Source organism: Carica papaya, chromosome 8, assembly GCF_054855325.1.
Source record: "Carica papaya isolate Zhongbai chromosome 8, ASM5485532v1, whole genome shotgun sequence".
NCBI classification, from domain to species: Eukaryota; Viridiplantae; Streptophyta; class Magnoliopsida; order Brassicales; family Caricaceae; genus Carica; species Carica papaya.
The window spans coordinates 16309303-16330296 of NC_142316.1; the positions used below are offsets into that span (position 1 = coordinate 16309303).

The following is a 20994-nucleotide window of genomic DNA, read 5'->3' on the forward strand; positions in this document are numbered from 1 at the left end:
CCGTTGCATTGGTGCTGGTATGATTGCCCATGTTTCATTCTGCGCTGCAAATACATACACTTTTTCTCCCTCCATCCCCCCTCCCGTCATTTGTTTCCTTGTGCGTGCACTTTGCATCTCTCCTTCTCGTTCTAATATCGATTAAAATGTCCCTGCTTCTTGACTCCCATGTGCGTATAAACCAGTGGACCCTAGTTTCAGTCGCCCGTAACTTCGAACGACCCGTCTGAAAAAAAAATTAGTGCGACACGAGGACTTCCCAGGAGGTCACCCATCTGAGTACTACTCTCGCCCAAGCGCACTTAACTGCGGAGTTCTGATTGGATCCGGTGCATTAGTGCTGGTATGATCGCACCTGTTTAATTTTGCGCTGCAAATATATAAACTCCTTCTCCTTTCTTCCGCCTCCCGTCATTTGTTTCCTTATGCGTGCGCACTGCACCTCTCCTTGTCGTTCAAATATCATGTAAAATGCCACGGTGCCGTGACTCACATTTGCGAATAAATCTGCGGACCATAATTAAAGTCGCGCGTAACGTCGAACGGCACATTTGAAAAATAGAAAATGGGTGCAACACGAGAACTTCCCAGGAGGTAACCCATCATTGTACTACTTTCGCCAAAGCACACTTAACTGCAGAGTTCTGATGGGATCCGGTGCATTTGTGCTAGTGTGACCGCACCTGTTTAATTTCGTGCTGAAAATACATACACTCCTTATTCCCTCCCGCCCTCCTATCATTTGTTTCCTTGTGCGTTTACACTGCACCTCTTCTTCTCGTTCTAATATCGATTAAAATGCCCTTGATTCTTGACTCACATTTGCGTATAAACCAGCAGACCATAGTTCCAGTCGCGCGTAACGTCGAACGACCCATCTGAAAAAAAATTATTGCGATACGAGGACTTCCCAAAAGGTCAACCATCCGAGTACTACTCTCGCCCAAGCACACTTAACTGCAGAGTTCTAATGGGATCCAGTGCATTAGTGCTGGTATGATGCCACTTGTTTAATTTTGCGCTTCAAATACATACACTCCTTCTCTTTTCTTCCTCATCCCGTCATTTGTTTCCATGTGCGTGCGCACTGCACCTCCCTTACTCATTCTAATATCAAGTAAAATGCCACAGCGCCGTGACTCACATTTGCGAATAAACCTGCGAACCATAAATCAAGTCACGCGTAACGTCGAAAGAATCATCTGCAAAAAGATGGGTGCAACACGAGGACCTCCCAAGAAAATGGGTGAAATATAAGGACTTCGCAGGAGGTCACCCATCCGAGTACTTTTCTCGCCTAAGCACCCTTAACTGCGGAGTACTGATAGAATCTGTTGCATTAGTGCTGGTATGATCCCTCATGTTTCATTCTGCACTGCAAATACATACACGAGGACTTCCCAGGAGGTCACCCATTCGAGTACTACTCTCGCCCAAGCACACTTAACTGCGGAGTTATGATGGGATCCGGTGCATTAGTGGTGGTATGATCGCATTCGTTTAATTCCGCGCTGCAAATACATAAACTCCTTCTCCTTTCTTCCCCCTCCCGTCATATGTTTCCTTGTGCGTGCACTCTGCATCTCTCTTTCTCGTTCTAATATCAAGTAGTATGCCCTGGCATCGTGACTCACCTTTGCAAATGAACCAGCGGTTTATAATTCCATTCGCGCGTAACGTCGAACAACCCATCCGAAAAAATAGGTGAAACACGAGGGCTTCCCAAGTGGTCACCCATCCGAGTACTACTCTCGCCCAAGCACACTTAACTGCGGAGTTCTGATGGGATCCGGGGCTTTAGTGCTGGTATGATTGCACCTATTTAATTTCGCGCTGCAAATACATATACTCCATCTCCTTTCCTCCCCGTCCGGTCATTTGTTTCCTTGTGCGTTCACACTTCACCTCTCATTCTCGTTCTAATATCGATTAAAATGCCCCTGCTTCTTGACTCACATTTGCGTTTAAATCAGCGAACCCTAGTTCCAGTCGCGCGTAACGTCGAACGACCCGTCTGAAAAACAATTGGTGCGACACGAGGACTTCCCAAGAGGTCACCCATCCGAGTACTAATCTTGCCCAAGCACACTTCACTGTGGAGTTCTGATGGGATCCGGTGCATTAGTGCTGGTATGATCGCACCTTTTAATTTTGCGCTGCAAATACATAAACTCATCCCCTTTCTTCCCCCCCCCCCCCGTCATTTGTTTCCTTGTGCGTGCACACTGCACCTCCCGTTCTCGTTCTAATATCAAGTAAAATGCTACAGTGCCGGGACTCACATTTGCGAATAAACCTGATGACCATAATTCAAGTCGCGCGTAACGTCGAAAGAATCATCTGCAAAAAAATGGGTGCAACACGAGGACTTCACAAGAAAATGGGTGAAATATAAGGACTTCGCAGGAGGTAACCCATGCTAGTACTACTCTCGCCCAAGCACCCTTACCTACGGAGTTCTGATAGAATCCGTTGCATTAGTGCTGGTATGATCGCACCTGTTTAATTTCGCGCTGCAAATGCATACACTCCTTCTCCTTTCTTCCCCCTCCCGTCATTTGTTTCCTTGTGCGTTCACACTTCACCTCTCATTCTCGTTCTAATATCGATTAAAATGCCCCTACTTCTTGACTCACATTTGCTTATAAACCAGCGGACCCTAGTTCCAGACACGCCTACCGTCGAACGACCCGTCTGAAAAAAAATTAGTGCGACACGAGGACTTCCCAGGAGGTCACCCATCCGAGTACTAATCTCGCCTAAGCACAATTCACTGCGGAGTTCTGATGGGATCCGGTGCATTAGTACTGTTACGATCGCACCTCCGCAGTTAAGTGTGCTTGGGCGAGAGTAGTACTCGGATGGGTGACCTCTTGGGAAGTCCTCGTGTCGCACCAATTTTTTTTCAGACGGGTCGTTCGACGTTACGCGCGACTGGAACTAGGGTCCGCTGGTTTATACGCAAATGTGAGTGAAGAAGCAGGGGCATTTTAATCGATATTAGAACGAGAAGGAGAGGTGCAGTGTGAACGCACAAGGAAACAATTTATGGGAGGGGGAGAGAAGGAGAAGGAGTGTATGTATTTTCAGCACGAAATGAAACAGGTGCGATCATACCAGCACTAATTCAACGGATTCTATCAGAACTCCGTAGGTAAGGGTGCTTGGGCGAGAGTACTACTAGCATGGGTTACCTCCTGTGAAGTCCTTATATTTCACCCATTTTCTTGTGAAGTCCTCGTGTTGCACCCACTTTTTTGCAGATGATTCTTTCGACATTACGCGCGACTTGAATTATGGTCCTCAGGTTTATTCGCAAATGTGATTCACGGCGCTGTAGCATTTTACTTGATATTAGAACGAGAACGGGATGTGCAGTGCGCACGCACAAGGAAACAAATGACGGGAGGGGGAAGAAAGGGGAATGAGTTTATGTATTTGCAGTGCAAAATTAAACAGATGTGTCGTTCGACGTTACGCGCGATTCCCCCTCCCGTCATTTGTTTCCTTGTGCGTGCGCACTGCACCTCCCGTGCTCGATCTAATATCAAGTAAAATGCCACGGCGCTGTGACTCACATTTCCGAATAAACCTGCAGACCATAAATCAAGTCGCGCGTAACGTCGAAAGAATCATCTGCAAAAAAATGGGTGCAACACGAGGACCTCCCAAGAAAATGGGTGAAATATAAGGACTTCGCAGGAGGTCACCCATCCGAGTACTTTACTCGCCCAAGCACCCTTAACTGCAGAGTTCTGATAGAATCCGTTGCATTAGTGCTGGTATGATCCCTCATGTTTCATTCTGCACTGCAAATACATACACTCTTTCTCCTCCCATCCCCCCTCCCGTCATTTGTTTCCTTGTGCGTGCACTCTGCATCTCTCTTTCTCGCTCTAATATCAAGTAATATGCCCCGGCACCGTGGCTCACCATTGAAAATGACCCAGCGGTTTATAATTCCATTCGCGCGTAACGTCGAACGACCCATCCGAAAAAAAAAGGTGCAACACGAGGGCTTCCCAGGTGGTCACCGATCCGAGTACTACTCTCACCCAAGCACACTTAACTGCGGAGTTCTGATGGGATCCGGGGCTGTAATGCTGGTATGATCGCACCTGTTTAATTTCGCGCTGCAAATACATACACTCCTTCTCCTTTCGTCACCCTCCCGTCATTTGTTTCCTTGTGCGTGTGCCCTGCACCTCTCGTTCTCGTTCAAATATCATGTAAAATGCCACGGCGCCGTGACTCACATTTGCGAATAAATCTGCGGACCATAATTAAAGTCGCGCGTAACGTCGAACGACACATCTGAAAAAAGGAAAATGGGTGCAACACGAGAACTTCCCAGGAGGTAACCCATCATTGTACTACTTTCGCCAAAGCACACTTAACTGCGGAGTTCTGATGGGATCCGGTGCATTAGTGCTGGTGTGACCGCACCTATTTAATTTCGTGCTGAAAATGCATACACTCCTTCTTCCCTCCCCCCCTCTCATCATTTGTTTCCTTGTGCGTTCACACTGCACCTCTCCTTCTTGTTCGAATATGGATTAAAATGCCCCTGATTCTTGACTCACATTTGCGTATAAACCAGTGGACCATAGTTCCAGTCGCGCGTAACGTCGAACGACCCGTCTGAAAAAAAATTGGTGCGACACGAGGACTTCCCAGGTGGTCACCCATCTGAGTACTACTCTCGCCCAAGCACACCTAACTGCAGAGTTCTGATGGGATCCAGTGCATTAGTGCTGGTATGATCGCACCCGTTTAATTCCGCACTGCAAATACATAAACTCCTTCTCCTTTCTTCCCCCTCCCGTCATTTGTTTCCTTGTGCGTGCGCACTGCACCTCCCGTGCTCGATCTAATATCAAGTAAAATGCCACGGCGCCGTGACTCACATTTGCGAATAAACATGCAGACCATAAATCAAGTCGCGCATAACGTCGAAAGAATCATCTGCAAAAAGATGGGTGCAACACGAGGACCTCCCAAGAAAATGGGTGAAATATAAGCACTTCGCAGGAGGTCACCCATCCGAGTACTTTACTTGCCCAAGCACCCTTAACTGTAGAGTTCTGATAGAATCCGTTGTATTAGTGCTGGTATGATCCCTCATGTTTCATTCTGCACTGCAAATACATACACTCTTTCTCCTCCCATCCCCCCTCCCGTCATTTGTTTCCTTGTGCGTGCACTCTGCATCTCTCTTTCTCGTTCTAATATCAAGTAATATGCCCCGGCACCGTGACTCATCTTTGAAAATGAACCAACGGTTTATAACTCCATTCGCGCGTAACGTCGAACAACCCATCCGAAATAAAATAGGTGCAACACGAGGGCTTCCCAGGAGCTCACCCATCCGAGTACTAATCTCGCCCAAGCACACTTAACTGCGGAGTTCTGATGGGATCCGGTGCATTAGTGCTGTTATGATCGCACTTGTTTAATTTCGCGCTGCAAATACATAAACTCATTCTCCTTTCTTACCCCTCCCGCCATTTGTTTCCTTGTGCGTGCGCACTGCACCTCCTGTGCTCGTTCTAATATCAAGTAAAATGCTACGGTGCCGTGACTCACATTTACGAATAACCCTGAGGACCATAATTCAAGTCGCGCGTATCGTCGAAAGAATCATCTGCAAAAAAATGGGTGCAACACGAGGACTTCCTAAGAAAATGGGTGAAATATAAGGACTTCGCAGGAGGTCACCCATCCTAGTGCTACTCTCGCCCAAGCACCCCTAACTTGCGGAGTTCTGATAGAATCCGTTGCATTGGTGCTGGTATGATTGCTCATGTTTCATTCTGCGCTGCAAATACATACACTTTTTCTCCCTCCATCCCCCCTCCCATCATTTGTTTCCTTGTGCGTGCACTCTGCATCTCTCCTTCTCGTTCTAATATCCATTAAAATGCCCCTACTTCTTGACTCACATTTGCGTATAAAACAGTGGACCCTAGTTCCAGTCGTGCGTAACGTCGAACGACTCGTCTGAAAAAAAAAATTAGTGCGACACGAGGACTTCCCATGAGGTCACCCATCCGAGTACTACTCTCGCCCAAGCACACTTATCTGCGGAGTTCTGATGGGATCTGTTGCATTAGTGCTGGTATGATCGCACCAGTTTAATTTCGTACTGCAAATACATAAACTCCTTCTCCTTTCTTCCCCCTCCCGTCATTAGTTTCCTTGTGCGTGCGCACTGCACCTCTCGTTCTCGTTCAAATATCAAGTAAAATGCCATGGCGCCGTGACTCTCATTTTCGAATAAATCTGCGGACCATAATTAAAGTCGCGCGTAACGTCGAACGGCACATCTGAAAAAAAGAAAATGGGTGCAATACGAGAACTTCCTAGGAGGTAACCCATCATTGTACTACTTTCGCCAAAGCACACTTAACTTCGGAGTTCTGATGGGATCCGGTGCATTTGTGCTGGTGTGACCGCACCTGTTTAATTTCGTGCTGAAAATACATACACTCCTTCTTCCCTCCCCCCCTCCCATCATTTATTTCCTTGTGCGTTCACACTGCACCTCTCCTTCTCGTTCTAATATCGATAAAAATGCCCCTGATTTTTGACTCACATTTGCGTATAAACTAGTGGACTATAGTTCCAGTCGCGCGTAACGTCGAACGACCCATCTGAAAAAAAAATTGTTGCGATACGAGGACTTCCCAAGAGGTCACCCATCCGAGTACTACTCTCGCCCAAGCACACTTAACTGCAGAGTTCTGATGGGATCCAGTGCATTAGTGCTGATATGATGCCACTTGTTTAATTTTGCGCTTCAAATACATACACTCCTGTTTTCTTCATCCTCCTGTCATTTGTTTCCTTGTGCGTGCGCACTGCACCTCCCGTACTCGTTCTAATATCAAGTAAAATGCCACGGCACCGTGACTCAAATTTGTGAATAAACCTGCGGACCATAAATCAAGTCGCGCGTAACGTCGAAAGAATCATCTGCAAAAAGATGGGTGCAACACAAGGACCTCCCAAGAAAATGGGTGAAATATAAGGACTTCGCAGGAGGTCACCCATCCGAGTACTTTTCTCGCCCAAGCACCCTTAACTGCGGAGTTCTGATAGAATCCGTTGCATTAGTGCTGGTATGATCCCTCATGTTTCATTCTGCACTGCAAATACATACACTCTTTCTCCTTCCATCCCCCCTCCCGTCATTTGTTTCCTTGTGCGTCCACTCTGCATCTCTCTTTCTCGTTCTAATATCAAGTAATATGCCCCGGCACCGTGACTCACCTTTGCAAATGAACCAGCGGTTTATAATTCCATTCGCGCGTAACGTCGAACAACCAATTCGAAAAAAAATAGGTTCAACACGAGAACTTCCCAAGTGGTCACCCATCCGAGTACTACTCTCGCCCAAGCACACTTAACTACGGAGCTCTGATGGGATCCGGAGCTTTAGTGCTGGTATGATCGCACCTATTTAATTTCGCGCTGCAAATACATACACTCCTTCTCCTTTCTTCCCCCTCCCGTCATTTGTTTCCTTGTGCGTTCACACTTCACCTCTCATTCTCGTTCTAATATCGATTAAAATACCCCTGCTTCTTGACTCACATTTGCGTATAAACCAGCGGACCCTAGTTCCAGACGCGCGTAACGTCGAACGACCCGTCTGAAAAAAAATTAGTGCGACCCGAGGACTTCCTAGGAGGTCACCCATCCGAGTACTAATCTCGCCCAAGCACACTTCACTGCGGAGTTCTGATGGGATCCGGTGCATTAGTGCTGGTATGATCGCACCTGTTTAATTGTGCGCTGCAAATACAAAATCTCATTCTCCTTTCTTCCCCCTCCCGTCATTTTTTTCTTTGTGCGTGCGCACTGCACCTCCCGTTCTCGTTCTAATATCAAGTAAAATACTACAGCGCCGTGACACACATTTGCGAATAAACCTGAGGACCATAATTCAAGTCGCGTGTATCGTCGAAGAATCATCTGCAAAAAAATGGGTGCAACACGAGGACTTCACAAGAAAATGGGTGAAATATAAGGACTTTGCAGGAGGTAACCCATGCTAGTACTACTCTCGCCCAAGCACCCTTACCTACGGAGTTCTGATAGAATCCGTTGCATTATTGCTGGTATGATCGCACCTGTTTGATTCCTTGCTGAAAATACATACACTCCTCCTTCCCTCCCCCTCCCATCAATTGTTTCCTTGTGCGTTCACACTTCACTTCTCCTTCTCGTTCTAATATCGATTAAAATGCCCCAGCTTCTTGACTCACATTTGCGTATAAACCAACGGACCCTAGTTCCAGTCGCGCGTAGCGTCGAACGTCCTGTCTGAAAAAAATTAGTGCGATACGAGGACTTCCCAGGAGGTCACCCATCCGAGTACTACTCTCGCACAAGCACACATAACTGCGGAGTTCTGACGGGATCCGGTGCATTAGTGCTGGTATGATTGCACCTGTTTAATTTCGCGCTGCAAATACATACATTCCTTCTCCTTTCTTCCCCCTCCCGTCATTTGTTTCCTTGTGCGTTCACACTTCACCTCTCATTCTCGTTCTAATATCCATTAAAATACCCCTGCTTCTTGACTAACATTTGCGTATAAACCAGCGGACCCTACTTCCAGACGCGCGTAACGTCGAACGACCCGTCTGAAAAAAAATTGGTGCGACACGAGGACTTCCCAGGAGGTCACCCATCCGAGAACTAATCTCGCCTAAGCACACTTCCCTGTGGAGTCCTGATGGGATCCGGTGCATTAGTGCTGGTATGATCGCACCTGTTTAATTTTGTGCTGCAAATACATAAACTCATTCTCCCTTCTTCCCACTCCCGTCATTTTTTTCCTTGTGCGTGCGCACTGCACCTCCTGTTCTCGTTCTAATATCAAGTAAAATGCTACAGCGCCGTGACTCACATTTGCGAATAAACCTGAGGACCATAATTCAAGTCGCGCGTAACGTCGAAGGAATTATCTGCAAAACAATGGGTGCAATACGAGGACTTCACAAGAAAATGGGTGAAATATAAGGACTTCGCAGGAGGTAACCCATGCTAGTACTACTCTCGCCCAAGCACCCTTACCTACGGAGTTCTGATAGAATCCGTTGTATTATTGCTGGTATGATCGCACCTGTTTCATTCCTTGCTGAAAATACATACACTCCTTCTCCTTCCCTCCCCCTCCCATCAATTGTTTCCTTGTGCGTTCACACTGCACTTCTCATTCTCGTTCTAATATCGATTAAAATGCCCCTGCTTCCTGACTCACATTTGCGTATAAACCAGCGGACCCTAGTTCCAGTCGCGCGTAGCGTCTAAAGACCTGTCTGAAAAAAATTAGTGCGATACGAGGACTTCCCAGGAGGTCACCCATCCGAGTACTACTCTCGCACAAGCACACATAACTGCAGAGTTCTGATGGGATCCGGTGCATTAGTGCTGGTATGATTGCACCTGTTTAATTTCGCGCTGCAAATACATACACTCCTTCTCCTTTCTTCCCCCTCCCGTCATTTGTTTCCTTGTGCGTTCACACTTCACCTCTCATTCTCGTTCTAATATCGATTAAAATACCCCTGCTTCTTGACTCACATTTGCGTATAAACCAGCGGACCCTAGTTCCAGACGCGCGTAACGTCGAACGACCCGTCTGAAAAAAAATTGGTGCGACACGAGGACTTCCCAGGAGGTCACCCATCCGAGTACTAATCTCGCCCAAGCACACTTCACTGCGGAGTCCTGATGGGATCCGGTGCATTAGTGCTGGTATGATCGCACCTGTTTAATTTTGCGCTGCAAATACATTAACTCATTCTCCTTTCTTCCCACTCCCGTCATTTTTTTCCTTCTGCGTGCGCACTGCACCTCCTGTTCTCGTTCTAATATCAAGTAAAATGCTACAACGCCGTGACTCACATTTGTGAATAAACCTGAGGACCATAATTAGAGTCGCCCGTATCGTCGAAAGAATCATCTGCAAAAAAATGGGTGCAACACGAGGACTTCACAAGAAAATGGGTGAAATATAAGGACTTCGCAGGAGGTAACCCATGCTAGTACTACTCTCGCCCAAGCACCCTTACCTACGGAGTTCTAATAGAATCCGTTGCATTAGTGCTGGTATGATCGCACCTGTTTCATTTTGTGCTGAAAATACATACACTCCTTCTCCTTCCCTCCCCCTCCCATCAATTATTTCTTTGTGCGTTCACACTGCACCTCTCCTTCTCGTTCTAATATCGATTAAAATGCCCCTGCTTCTTGACTCACATTTTCGTATAAACCAGCGGACCCTAGTTCCAGTCGCGCGTAGCGTCGAACGACCCGTCTGAAAAAAATTGGTGCGATACGAGGACTTGCTAGGAGGTCACCCATCCGAGTACTACTCTCGCACAAGCACACTTAACTGCGGAGTTCTGATGGGATCCGGTGTATTAGTGCTGGTATGATCGCACTTGTTTAATTGCGCGCTGCAAATACATAAACTCCTTCTCCTTTCTTCCCCCTGTCGTCATTTGTTTCCTTGTGCGTGCGCACTGCACCTACCGTGCTCGTTCTAATATCAAGTAAAATGCTACGGTGCCGTGACTCACATTTGCGAATAAACCTGAGGCCCATAATTCAAGTCACGCGTATCGTCGAAAGAATCATTTGCAAAAAAATGGGTGCAACACGAGGACTTCCTAAGAAAATGGGTGAAATATAAGGACTTCGCAGAAGGTCACCCATCCTAGTGCTCCTCTCGCCCAAGCACCCTTAACTTGCGGAGTTCTGATTGAATCCGTTGCGTTGGTGCTGGATGATTGCTCATGTTTCATTCTGCGCTGCAAATACATACACTTTTTCTCCCTCCATCCCCCCTCCATCATTTGTTTCCTTGTGCGTGCACTCTACATCTCTCCTTCTCGTTCTAATATCGATTAAAATGCCCCTGCTTCTTGACTCACATTTGCGTATAAACCAGTGGACCCTAGTTCCAGTCGCGCGTAACGTCGAACGACCCGTCTGAAAAAAAAAATTAGTGCGACACGAGGACTTCCCAGGAGGTCACCCATCCGAGTACAACTCTCGCCCAAGCACACTTAACTGCGGAGTTCTAATGGGATCCGGTGCATTAGTGCTGGTATGATCACACCTGTTTAATTTTGCGCTGCAAATACATAAACTCCTTCTCCTTTTTTCCCCCTCCCGTCATTTGTTTCCTTGTGCGTGCGCACTGCAGCTCTCGTTCTCGTTCAAATATCAAGTAAAATGCCACGGCGTCGTGACTCACATTTGCGAATAAATCTGCGGACAATAATTAAAGTCGCGCGTAACGTCAAACGGCACATCTGAAAAAAAAAATGGGTGCATTACGTGAACTTCCCAGGAGGTAACCCATCATTGTACTACTTTCGCCAAACCACACTTAACTACGGAGTTCTGATGGGATCCGGTGCATTTGTGCTGGTGTGACCGCACCTGTTTAATTTTGTGCTGAAAATACATACACTCCTTCTTCCCTCCCCCCTCCCATCATTTGTTTCCTTGTCCGTTCACACTGCACCTCTCATTCTCGTTCTTATATCGATTAAAATGCCCCTGATTCTTGACTCACATTTGCGTATAAACCAGCAAACCAAAGTTCCAGTTGTGCGTAACGTCGAACGACCCATCTGAAAAAAAATTGTTGCGATACGAGAACTTCCCAAGAGGTCACCCATCAGAGTACTATTCTCGCCCAAGCACACTTAACTGCAGAGTTCTAATGGGATCCAGTGTAGTAGTGTTAGTATGATGCCACTTGTTTAATTTTACGCTACAAATATATACACTCATTCTCTTTTCTTCCACATCCCGTAATTTGTTTCCTTGTGCGTGCGCACTGCACCTCCCGTACTCGTTCTAATATCAAGTAAAATGCCAAGACGCCGTGACTCAAATTTGCGAATAAACCTGCGGACCATAAATCAAGTCGCGCGTAACGTCGAAAGAATTATCTGCAAAAAGATGGGTGCAACACGAGGACCTCCCAAGAAAATGGGTGAAATATAAGGACTTCGCAGGAGGTCACCCATCCGAGTACTTTTCTCGCCCAAGCACCCTTAACTGCGGAGTTCTGATAGAATCCGTTGCATTAGTGCTGGTATGATCCCTCATGTTTCATTCTGCACTGCAAATACATACACTCTTTCTCCTTTCATCCCCCCTCCCGTCATTTGTTTCCTTGTGCGTGCACTCTGCATCTCTCTTTCTCGTTCTAATATCAAGAAATATGCTCCGGCACCGTGACTCACCTTTACAAATGAACCAGCAGTTTATAATTCCATTCGCGCGTAACGTCGAACAACCCATCCGAAAAAAAATAGGTGCAACACGAGGGCTTCCCAAGTCGTCACCCATCCGAGTACTACCCTCGCCCAAGCACACTTAACTGCGGAGTTCTGATGGGATCCGGAGCTTTAGTGCTGGTATGATCGCACCTGTTTAAGTTCGCGCTGCAAATACATACACTCCTTATCCTTTCTTCCACCTCCCGTCATTTGTTTCCTTGTGCGTTCACACTTCACCTCTCATTCTCGTTCTAATATCGATTAAAATGCCCCTGCTTCTTAACTCACATTTGCGTATAAACCAGCGGACCCTAGTTCCAGACGATCGTAACGTCGAACGACCCGTCTGAAAAAAAATTGGTGCGACACGAGGACTTCCCCGGAGGTCACCCATCCGAGTACTAATCTCGCCCAAGCACACTTCACTGTGGAGTTCTGATGGGATCCGGTGCATTAGTGCTGGTATGATCGCACATTTTTAATTTTGTGCTGCAAATACATAAACTCATTCCCCTTTCTTCCCCCTCCCGTCATTTGTTTCCTTGTGCGTGCGCACTGCACCTCCCGTTCTCGTTCTAATATCTAGTAAAATTCTACAGCGCCGTGACTCACATTTGCGAATAAACTTGATGACCATAATACAAGTCGCGCGTAACGTCGAAAGAATCATCTGCAAAAAAATGGGTGCAACACGAGGAGTTCACAAGAAAATTGGTGAAATATAAGGACTTCGCAGGAGGTACCCCATGCTAGTACTACTCTCGCCCAAGCACTTTTACCCACGGAGTTCTGATAGAATCCGTTGCATTAGTGCTGGTATGATCGCACTTGTTTCATTTTCGGCTGTAAATACATACACTCCTTCTCCTTTCTTCCCCCTCCCGTCATTTGTTTCCTTGTGCGTGCGCACTGCACCTCTCGTTCTCGTTCAAATATCAAGTAAAATGCCACGGCGCCGTAACTCACATTTGCGAATAAATATGTAGACCATAATTAAAGTCGCGCGTAACGTCGAACGACACATCTGAAAAAAAAAATGGGTGCAACACGAGAACTTCCCAAGAGGTAACCCATCATTGTACTACTTTCGCCAAAGCACACTTAACTGCGGAGTTCTGATGGGATCCGGTGCATTTGTGCTGGTGTGACCGCACCTGTTTAATTTCGTGCTGAAAATACATACACTCCTTCTTCCCTCCCTCCCTCCCATCATTTGTTTCCTTTTGCGTTCACATTGCACCTCTCATTCTCGTTCTAATATCGATTAAAATACCCATGATTCTTGACTCACATTTGCGTATAAACCAGCGGACCATAGTTCCAGTCGCACGTAATGTCGAACGACCTATCTGAAAAAATATTGTTGCGATACGAGGACTTCTCAAGAGGTCACCCATCCGAGTACTACTCTCGCCCAAACACACTTAACTGCAGAGTTCTAATGGGATCCAGTGCATTAGTGCTGGTATGATGCCACTTGTTTAATTTTGCGCTTCAAATACATACACTCCTAATTTTTTCTTCCTCCTCCCGTCATTTGTTTCCTTGTGCGTGCGCACTGCACCTCCCGTACTCGTTCTAATATCAAGTAAAATGCCACGGCGCTGTGACTCACATTTGCGAATAAACCTGCGGACCATAAATCAAGTCACGCGTAACGTCGAAAGAATCATCTGCAAAAAGATGGGTGCAACACGAGGACCTCCCAAGAAAATGGGTGAAATATAAGGACTTCACAGGAGGTCACCCATCCGAGTACTTTTCTCGCCCAAGCACCCTTAACTGCGGAGTTCTGATAGAATCCGTTGCATTAGTGCTGGTATGATCCCTAATGTTTCATTCTGCACTGCAAATACATACACTCTTTCTCCTTCCATCCCCCCTCCCGTCATTTGTTTCCTTGTGCGCGCACTCTGCATCTCTCTTTCTCGTTCTAATATCAAGTAATATGCCCCGGCACCGTGACTCACCTTTGCAAATGAACCAGCGGTTTATAATTCCATTCGCGCGTAACGTCGAACAACCAATTCGAAAAAAAATAGGTTCAACACGAGGGCTTCCCAAGTGGTCACCCATCCGAGTACTACTCTCGCCCAAGCACACTTAACTACGGAGCTCTGATGGGATCCGGAGCTTTAGTGCTGGTATGATCGCACCTATTTAATTTCGCGCTGCAAATACATACACTCCTTCTCCTTTCTTCCCCCTCCCGTCATTTGTTTTCTTGTGCATTCACACTTCACCTCTCATTCTCGTTCTAATATCGATTAAAATGCCCCTGCTTCTTGACTCACATTTGCGTATAAACCAGCGGACCATAGTTCCAGTCGCGCGTAACGTCGAACGACCCATTTAAAAAAAAATTGTTGCGATACGAGGACTTCCCAAGAGGTCACCCATCCGAGTACTACACTCGCCCAAGCACACTTAACTGCAGAGTTCTGATGGGATCAAGTGCATTAGTGCTGGTATGATGCCACTTGTTTAATTTTGTACTTCAAATACATACACTCCTTCTCTTTTCTTCCTCCTCCCGTCATTTGTTTCCATGTGCGTGCGCACTGCACCTCCCGTACTCGTTTTAATATCAAGTAAAATGCCACGGCGCTGTGACTCACATTTGCGAATAAACCTGCGGACCATAAATCAAGTCGCGCGTAACGTCGAAAGAATCATCTATAAAAAGATGGGTTCAACACGAGGACCTACCAAGAAAATGGGTGAAATATAAGGACTTCGCAGGATGTCACCCATCCGAGTACTTTTCTCGCCCAAGCACCCTTAACTGCGGAGTTCTGATAGAATCCGTTGCATTAGTGCTGGTATGATCCATCATGTTTCATTCTGCACTGCAAATACATACACTCTTTCTCCTCCCATCCCCCCTCCCGTCATTTGTTTCCTTGTGCGTTCACGCTGCACCTCTCATTCTCGTTCTAATATCGATTAAAATGCCCCTGCTTATTGACTCACATTTGCGTATAAACCAGCGGACCCTAGTTCCAGACGCGCCTAACGTCGAACGACCCGTCTGAAAAAAAATTGGTGCGACACGAGGACTTCCCAGGAGGTCACCCATTCGAGTACTAATCTCGCCCAAGCACACTTAACTACAGAGTTCTAATGAGATCCAGTGCATTAGCGCTGGTATGATGCCACTTGTTTAATTTTGCGCTTCAAATACATACACTCCTTCTCTTTTCTTCCTCCTCCCGTCATTTGTTTCCTTGTGCGTGCGCAATGCACCTCCCGTACTCGTTCTAATATCAAGTAAAATGCCACGGCGCCGTGACTCACATTTGCGAATAAACCTGAGGACAATAATTCAAGTCGCGCGTAACGTCGAAAGAATCATCTGTAAAAAAATGGGTGCAACACGAGGACTTCACAAGAAAATGGGTGAAATATAAGAACTTCGCAGGAGGTAACCCATGCTAGTACTACTCTCGCCCAAGCACCCTTACCTACGGAGTTCTGAAAGAATCCGTTGCATTAGTGCTGGTATGATCGCACCTGTTTCATTTCTTGCTGAAAATACATACACTCCTTCTCCTTCCTTCCCCCTCCCATCAATTGTTTCCTTGTGTGTTCACACTGCACCTCTCCTTCTCGTTCTAATATCGATTAAAATGCCCCTGCTTCTTGACTCACATTTGCGTATAAACCAGCGGACCCTAGTTCCAGTCACGCGTAACGTCGAACGACCCGTCTGGAAAAAAATATTTGCGACACGAGGACTTCCTAGGAGATCACCAATCCGAGTACTACTCTCGCCAAAGCACACTTAACTGCGGAGTTCTGATGGGATCCGGTGCATTAGTGCTGGTATGATCGCACCCGTTTAATTCCGCACTGCAAATACATAAACTCCTTCTCCTTTCTTCCCCCTCCCGTCATTTGTTTCCTTGTGCGTGCGCACTGCACCTCCCGTGCTCCTTCTAATATAAAGTAAAATGCTAGGGTGCCGTGACTCACATTTGCGAATAAACCTGAGGACCATAATTCAAGTCGCGCGTATCGTCGAAAGAATCATCTGCAAAAAAATGGGTGGAACACGAGGACTTCCAAAGAAAATGGGTGAAATATAAAGACTTCGCATGAGGTCACCCATCCTAGTGCTACTCTCGCCCAAGCACCCTTAACTTGCAGAGTTCTGATAGAATCCGTTGCATTGGTGCTGGTATGATTGCTCATGTTTCATTCTACGCAGCAAATACATACACGTTTTCTCCCTCCATCCCCCCTCCCGTCATTTGTTTCCTTGTGCGTGCACTCTGCATCTCTCATTCTCGTTCTAATATCGATTAAAATGCCCCTGCTTCTTGACTCACATTTGCGTATAAACCAGTGGACCCTAGTTCCAGTCGCGCGTAACGTCGAACAACCCGTCTGAAAAAAAAATTAGTGCGACACGCGGACTTCCCAAGAGGTCACCCATCCGAGTACTACTCTCGCCCATGAACACTTAACTGCGGAGTTCTGATGGGATCCGATGCATTAGTGCTGGTATGATCGCACCTGTTTAATTTTGCGCTGCAAATACATAAAATCCTTCTCCTTTCTTCCCCCTCCCGTCATTTGTTTCCTTGTGCGTGCACACTGCACCTCTCGTTCTCGTTCAAATATCAAGTAAAATGCCACGACACTGTGACTCACATTTGCGAATAAATCTGCGGACCATAATAAAAGTAGCGCGTAACGTCGTACGGCACATCTGAAAAAAAGAAAATGGGTGCAACACGAGAACTTCCCACGAGGTAACCCATCATTGTACTACTCTCGCCCAAGCACACTTAACTGCGGAGTTCTGATGGGATCCGGGGCTTTAGTGCTGGTAAGATCGCACCTCTTTAATTTCGCGCCGCAAATACAAACACTCCTCCTTTCTTCCCCCTCCCGTCATTTATTTCCTTGTGCGTTCACACTTCACCTCTCATTCTCGACCCGTCTGAAAAAAAATTGATGCGACACAAGAACTTCCCAAGAGGTCACCCATCCGAGTACTACTCTTGTCCAAGCACACTTAACTGCGGAGTTCTGATGGGATCCGGTGCATTAGTGCTGGTATGATCGCAACTGTTTAATTTTGCGCTGCAAATAAATAAACTCCTTCTCCTTTCTTCCCCCTCCCATCATTTGTTTCCTTGTGCGTGCGCACTGCACCTCTCGTTCTCGTTCAAATATCAAGTAAAATGCCACTGCGTCGTGATCCACATTTGCGAATAAATCTGCGGACCATAATTAAAGTCGCGCGTAACGTCGAACGGCACATCTGAAAAAAAGAAAATGGGTGCAACACGAGAACTTCCCAGGAGGTAACCCATCATTGTACTAGTTTCGCCAAAGCACACTTAACTGCGGAGTTCTGATGGGATCCGGTGCATTTGTGCTGGTGTGACCGCACCTGTTTAATTTTGTGCTGAAAATACATACACTCCTTCTTCCCTCCCCCCCTCCCATCATTTGTTTCCTTGTGCGTTCACACTGCACCTCTCCTTCTCGTTCTAATATCGATTAAAATGCCCCTAATTCTTGACTCACATTTGCGTATAAACCAGTGGACCCTCGATCCAGTCGCGCGTAACATCGAATGACCCATCTGAAAAAAAATTGTTGCGATACGAGGACTTCCCAAGAGGTCACCCATCCGAGTACTACTCTCGCCCAAGCACACTTAACTGCAGAGTTCTGATGGGATCCAGTGCATTAGTGCTGGTATGATGCCACTAGTTTAATTTTGCGCTTCAAATACATACACTCCTTCTCTTTTCTTCCTCTTCCCGTCATTTGTTTCCTTGTTCGTGCGCACTGCACCTCCCGTACTCGTTCTAATATCAAGTAATATGCCCCGGCACCGTGACTCACCTTTGCAAATGAACCAGCGGTTTATAATTTCATTCGCGCGTAACGTTGAACAACCCATCCGAAAAAAAATAGGTGCAACACGAGGGCTTCCCAAGTGGTCACCCATCTGAGTACGACTCTCGCCCAAGCACACTTAACTGCGGAGTTATGATGGGATCCGGGGCTTTAATGCTGGTATGATCGCACCTGTTTAATTTTGCGCTGCAAATAAATACACTCCTTCTCTTTTCTTCCCCCTCCCGTCAATTGTTTCCTTGTGCATTCACACTGCACCTCTCATTCTTGTTCTAATATCGATTACAATGCCCCTGCTTCTTGACTCACATTTGCGTATAAACCAGCGGACCCTAGTTCCAGTCGCGCATAACGTCGAACGACCTGTCTGAAAAAAAAATTGTTGCGACACGAGGACTTCCCAGGAGGTCACCTATCCGAGTAGTACTCTCGCCCAAGCACACAAAACTCTGGAGTTCTGATGGGATCCGGTGCATTAGTGGTGGTATGATCGCACCCGTTCAACTTCGCACTGCAAATACATAAACTCCTTCCCCTTTCTTCCCCCTCCCGCCATTTGTTACCTTGTGCGTGCGCACTGCACCTTCCGTGCTCGTTCTAATATCAAGTAAATTGCTATGGTGCCGTGACTCACATTTGCGAATAAACCTGAGGACCATAATTCAAGTCGCGCGTATCGTCGAAAGAATCATCTGCAAAAAAATGGGTGCAACACGAGGACTTCCTAAGAAAATGGGTGAAATATAAGGACTTCTTAGGAGGTCACCCATCCTAGTGCTACTCTCGCCCAAGCACCCTTAACTTGCGGAGTTCTGATAGAATCCGTTGCATTGGTGCTGGTATGATTGCTCATGTTTCATTCTGCGCTGCAAATACATACACTTTTTCTCCCTCCATCCCCCCTCCCGTCATTTGTTTCCTTGCGCGTGCACTCTGCATCTCTCATTCTCGATCTAATATTGATTAAAATGCCCCTGCTTCTTGACTCATATTTGCGTATAAACCAGTGGACCTTAGTTCCAGTCGCGCGTAACGTCGAACGACCCGTCTGAAAAAAAAAATTAGTGCAACAAGAGGACTTCCCCGGAGGTCACCTATCCGAGTACTACTCTCGCCTAAGCACACTTAACTGCGGAGTTCTGATGGGATCCGGTGCATTAGTGCTGGTATGATCGCAACTGTTTAATTTCGCGCTGCAAATACAAAAACTCCTTCTCATTTCTTCCCCCTCCCGTCATTTGTTTCCTTGTGCGTGCGCACTGCACCTCTCGTTCTTGTTCAAATATCAAGTAAAATGCCACGGCGCCGTGACTCACATTTGCGAATAAAGCTGCGGACCATAATTAAAGTCGCGCGTAACGTCGAACGGCACATCTGAAAAAAAAAAATGGGTGTAACACGAGAACTTCCCAGGAGGTAACCCATCATTGTACTACTTTCGCCAAAGCACACTTAACTGCGGAGTTCTGATGGGATCTGGTGCATTTGTGCTGGTATGATCGCACCCGTTTAATTCCGCGCTGCAAATACATAAACTCCTTCTCCTTTCTTCCCCCTCCCGTCATTTGTTTCCTTGTGCGTGCGCACTGCACCTTCCGTGCTCGTTCTAATATCAAGTAAAATGCTACGGTGCCGTGACTAACATTTGCGAATAAACCTGCGGACCATAAATCAAGTCGCGCGTAACGTCGAAAGAATCATCTGCAAAAAGATTGGTGCAACACGAGGACCTCCCAAGAAAATGGGTGAAATATAAGGACTTCGCAGGAGGTCACCCAACCGAATACTTTTCTTGCCCAAGCACCCTTAACTACGAAGTTCTGATAGAATCCGTTGCATTAGTGCTGGTATGATCCCTCATGTTTCATTCTACATTGCAAATACATACACTCTTTCCCCTCCCATCCCCCCGCCCGTCATTTATTTCCTTGTGCGTGCACTCTGCATCTCTTTTTCTCGTTCTAATATCAATTAAAATGCCCCTGATTCTTGACTCACATTTGCGTATAAACCAGTGGACCCTCGTTCCAGTCGCGCGTAACGTCGAAGGACCCGTTTAAAAAAAAAATTAGTGCGACATGAGGACTTCCCAGGAGGTCACCCATCCGAGTACTACTCTCGCCCAAGCACACTAAACTGCGGAGTTCTGATGGGATCCGATGCATTAGTGCTGGTATGATCGCACCTGTTTCATTTCGTGCTGAAAATAAATACACTCCTTCTCCTTCCCTCCCCCTCCCCTCAATTGTTTCCTTGTGCGTTCACACTGCACCTCTCCTTCTCGTTCTAATATCGATTAAAATGCCCCTGCTTCTTGACTCACATTTGCGTATAAACCAGCGGACCCCAGTTCCAGTCGCGCGTAACGTCGAACGTCCCGTCTGAAAAAAAATTGGTGCTACACAAGGACTTCCCAGGAAGTCACCCATCCGAGTACTACTCTCGTCCAAGCACACTTAATTGCGGAGTTCTGATGGGATCCGGTGCATTAGTGCTGGTATGATCGCACCCCTTTAATTCCACGCTGCAAATACATAAACTCCTTCTCCTCTCTTCCCCCTCCCGTCATTTGTTTCCTTGTGCGTGCGCACTGCACCTCCCGTGCTCGTTCGAATATCAAGTAAAATGCTACGGTGCCGTGACTCACATTTGCAAATAAACTTGAGGACCATAATTCAAGTCGCGCGTATCGTCGAAAGAATTATCTGCAAAAAAATGGGTGCAACACGACGACTTCCAAAGAAAATGGGTGAAATATAAGGACTTCGCATGAGGTCACCCATCCTAGTGCTACTCTTGC

The 20994-nt window shown here is 46.7% G+C and overlaps 6 non-coding genes and 36 pseudogenes across 6 annotated transcripts; all 42 read right to left on the bottom strand.

The window, feature by feature from the left end:
- Positions 1-238: 238 nt before the first annotated feature.
- Positions 239-357, bottom strand: LOC148243456 (5S ribosomal RNA; annotated as a pseudogene).
- Positions 358-566: 209 nt separating this feature from the next.
- LOC148243457 (5S ribosomal RNA) lies at positions 567-685 on the bottom strand (annotated as a pseudogene).
- A 204-nt stretch (positions 686-889) lies between these two features.
- On the bottom strand, positions 890-1007 carry LOC148243458 (5S ribosomal RNA; annotated as a pseudogene).
- A 371-nt stretch (positions 1008-1378) lies between these two features.
- Positions 1379-1498, bottom strand: LOC148243459 (5S ribosomal RNA; annotated as a pseudogene).
- A 203-nt stretch (positions 1499-1701) lies between these two features.
- LOC148243460 (5S ribosomal RNA) lies at positions 1702-1820 on the bottom strand. The gene has a single exon (XR_015815572.1). It is a non-coding gene; the product is annotated as a 5S ribosomal RNA (ribosomal RNA).
- A 205-nt stretch (positions 1821-2025) lies between these two features.
- Positions 2026-2144, bottom strand: LOC148243461 (5S ribosomal RNA; annotated as a pseudogene).
- Positions 2145-2705: 561 nt separating this feature from the next.
- LOC148243462 (5S ribosomal RNA) lies at positions 2706-2824 on the bottom strand (annotated as a pseudogene).
- A 1177-nt stretch (positions 2825-4001) lies between these two features.
- Positions 4002-4120, bottom strand: LOC148243463 (5S ribosomal RNA; annotated as a pseudogene).
- Positions 4121-4329: 209 nt separating this feature from the next.
- On the bottom strand, positions 4330-4448 carry LOC148243464 (5S ribosomal RNA; annotated as a pseudogene).
- Positions 4449-4652: 204 nt separating this feature from the next.
- LOC148243465 (5S ribosomal RNA) lies at positions 4653-4771 on the bottom strand (annotated as a pseudogene).
- Positions 4772-5331: 560 nt separating this feature from the next.
- LOC148243466 (5S ribosomal RNA) lies at positions 5332-5450 on the bottom strand (annotated as a pseudogene).
- Positions 5451-6013: 563 nt separating this feature from the next.
- Positions 6014-6132, bottom strand: LOC148243467 (5S ribosomal RNA; annotated as a pseudogene).
- A 209-nt stretch (positions 6133-6341) lies between these two features.
- LOC148243468 (5S ribosomal RNA) lies at positions 6342-6460 on the bottom strand (annotated as a pseudogene).
- Positions 6461-6665: 205 nt separating this feature from the next.
- Positions 6666-6783, bottom strand: LOC148243469 (5S ribosomal RNA; annotated as a pseudogene).
- A 558-nt stretch (positions 6784-7341) lies between these two features.
- LOC148243470 (5S ribosomal RNA) lies at positions 7342-7460 on the bottom strand. Its single transcript, XR_015815595.1, has one exon. It is a non-coding gene; the product is annotated as a 5S ribosomal RNA (ribosomal RNA).
- Positions 7461-7665: 205 nt separating this feature from the next.
- LOC148243471 (5S ribosomal RNA) lies at positions 7666-7784 on the bottom strand (annotated as a pseudogene).
- Positions 7785-8338: 554 nt separating this feature from the next.
- On the bottom strand, positions 8339-8457 carry LOC148243472 (5S ribosomal RNA; annotated as a pseudogene).
- Positions 8458-8662: 205 nt separating this feature from the next.
- LOC148243473 (5S ribosomal RNA) lies at positions 8663-8781 on the bottom strand (annotated as a pseudogene).
- Positions 8782-9339: 558 nt separating this feature from the next.
- Positions 9340-9458, bottom strand: LOC148243474 (5S ribosomal RNA; annotated as a pseudogene).
- Positions 9459-9663: 205 nt separating this feature from the next.
- On the bottom strand, positions 9664-9782 carry LOC148243475 (5S ribosomal RNA). The gene has a single exon (XR_015814798.1). It is a non-coding gene; the product is annotated as a 5S ribosomal RNA (ribosomal RNA).
- Positions 9783-10340: 558 nt separating this feature from the next.
- On the bottom strand, positions 10341-10459 carry LOC148243476 (5S ribosomal RNA; annotated as a pseudogene).
- A 561-nt stretch (positions 10460-11020) lies between these two features.
- Positions 11021-11139, bottom strand: LOC148243477 (5S ribosomal RNA). Its single transcript, XR_015814934.1, has one exon. It is a non-coding gene; the product is annotated as a 5S ribosomal RNA (ribosomal RNA).
- Positions 11140-11346: 207 nt separating this feature from the next.
- Positions 11347-11465, bottom strand: LOC148243478 (5S ribosomal RNA; annotated as a pseudogene).
- A 203-nt stretch (positions 11466-11668) lies between these two features.
- On the bottom strand, positions 11669-11786 carry LOC148243479 (5S ribosomal RNA; annotated as a pseudogene).
- A 561-nt stretch (positions 11787-12347) lies between these two features.
- Positions 12348-12466, bottom strand: LOC148243480 (5S ribosomal RNA). The gene has a single exon (XR_015814529.1). It is a non-coding gene; the product is annotated as a 5S ribosomal RNA (ribosomal RNA).
- A 205-nt stretch (positions 12467-12671) lies between these two features.
- LOC148243481 (5S ribosomal RNA) lies at positions 12672-12790 on the bottom strand (annotated as a pseudogene).
- Positions 12791-13351: 561 nt separating this feature from the next.
- LOC148243482 (5S ribosomal RNA) lies at positions 13352-13470 on the bottom strand (annotated as a pseudogene).
- A 204-nt stretch (positions 13471-13674) lies between these two features.
- Positions 13675-13792, bottom strand: LOC148243483 (5S ribosomal RNA; annotated as a pseudogene).
- A 561-nt stretch (positions 13793-14353) lies between these two features.
- Positions 14354-14472, bottom strand: LOC148243484 (5S ribosomal RNA; annotated as a pseudogene).
- Positions 14473-14677: 205 nt separating this feature from the next.
- Positions 14678-14795, bottom strand: LOC148243485 (5S ribosomal RNA; annotated as a pseudogene).
- A 561-nt stretch (positions 14796-15356) lies between these two features.
- LOC148243486 (5S ribosomal RNA) lies at positions 15357-15475 on the bottom strand (annotated as a pseudogene).
- A 559-nt stretch (positions 15476-16034) lies between these two features.
- Positions 16035-16153, bottom strand: LOC148243487 (5S ribosomal RNA; annotated as a pseudogene).
- A 562-nt stretch (positions 16154-16715) lies between these two features.
- On the bottom strand, positions 16716-16834 carry LOC148243488 (5S ribosomal RNA; annotated as a pseudogene).
- A 209-nt stretch (positions 16835-17043) lies between these two features.
- Positions 17044-17162, bottom strand: LOC148243489 (5S ribosomal RNA; annotated as a pseudogene).
- A 111-nt stretch (positions 17163-17273) lies between these two features.
- Positions 17274-17392, bottom strand: LOC148243490 (5S ribosomal RNA). The gene has a single exon (XR_015814566.1). It is a non-coding gene; the product is annotated as a 5S ribosomal RNA (ribosomal RNA).
- A 209-nt stretch (positions 17393-17601) lies between these two features.
- On the bottom strand, positions 17602-17720 carry LOC148243491 (5S ribosomal RNA; annotated as a pseudogene).
- A 204-nt stretch (positions 17721-17924) lies between these two features.
- Positions 17925-18042, bottom strand: LOC148243492 (5S ribosomal RNA; annotated as a pseudogene).
- A 206-nt stretch (positions 18043-18248) lies between these two features.
- Positions 18249-18367, bottom strand: LOC148243493 (5S ribosomal RNA; annotated as a pseudogene).
- Positions 18368-19255: 888 nt separating this feature from the next.
- On the bottom strand, positions 19256-19374 carry LOC148243494 (5S ribosomal RNA; annotated as a pseudogene).
- Positions 19375-19582: 208 nt separating this feature from the next.
- Positions 19583-19701, bottom strand: LOC148243495 (5S ribosomal RNA; annotated as a pseudogene).
- A 561-nt stretch (positions 19702-20262) lies between these two features.
- LOC148243496 (5S ribosomal RNA) lies at positions 20263-20381 on the bottom strand (annotated as a pseudogene).
- Positions 20382-20586: 205 nt separating this feature from the next.
- LOC148243497 (5S ribosomal RNA) lies at positions 20587-20705 on the bottom strand (annotated as a pseudogene).
- Between the last annotated feature and the right edge of the window lie 289 nt (positions 20706-20994).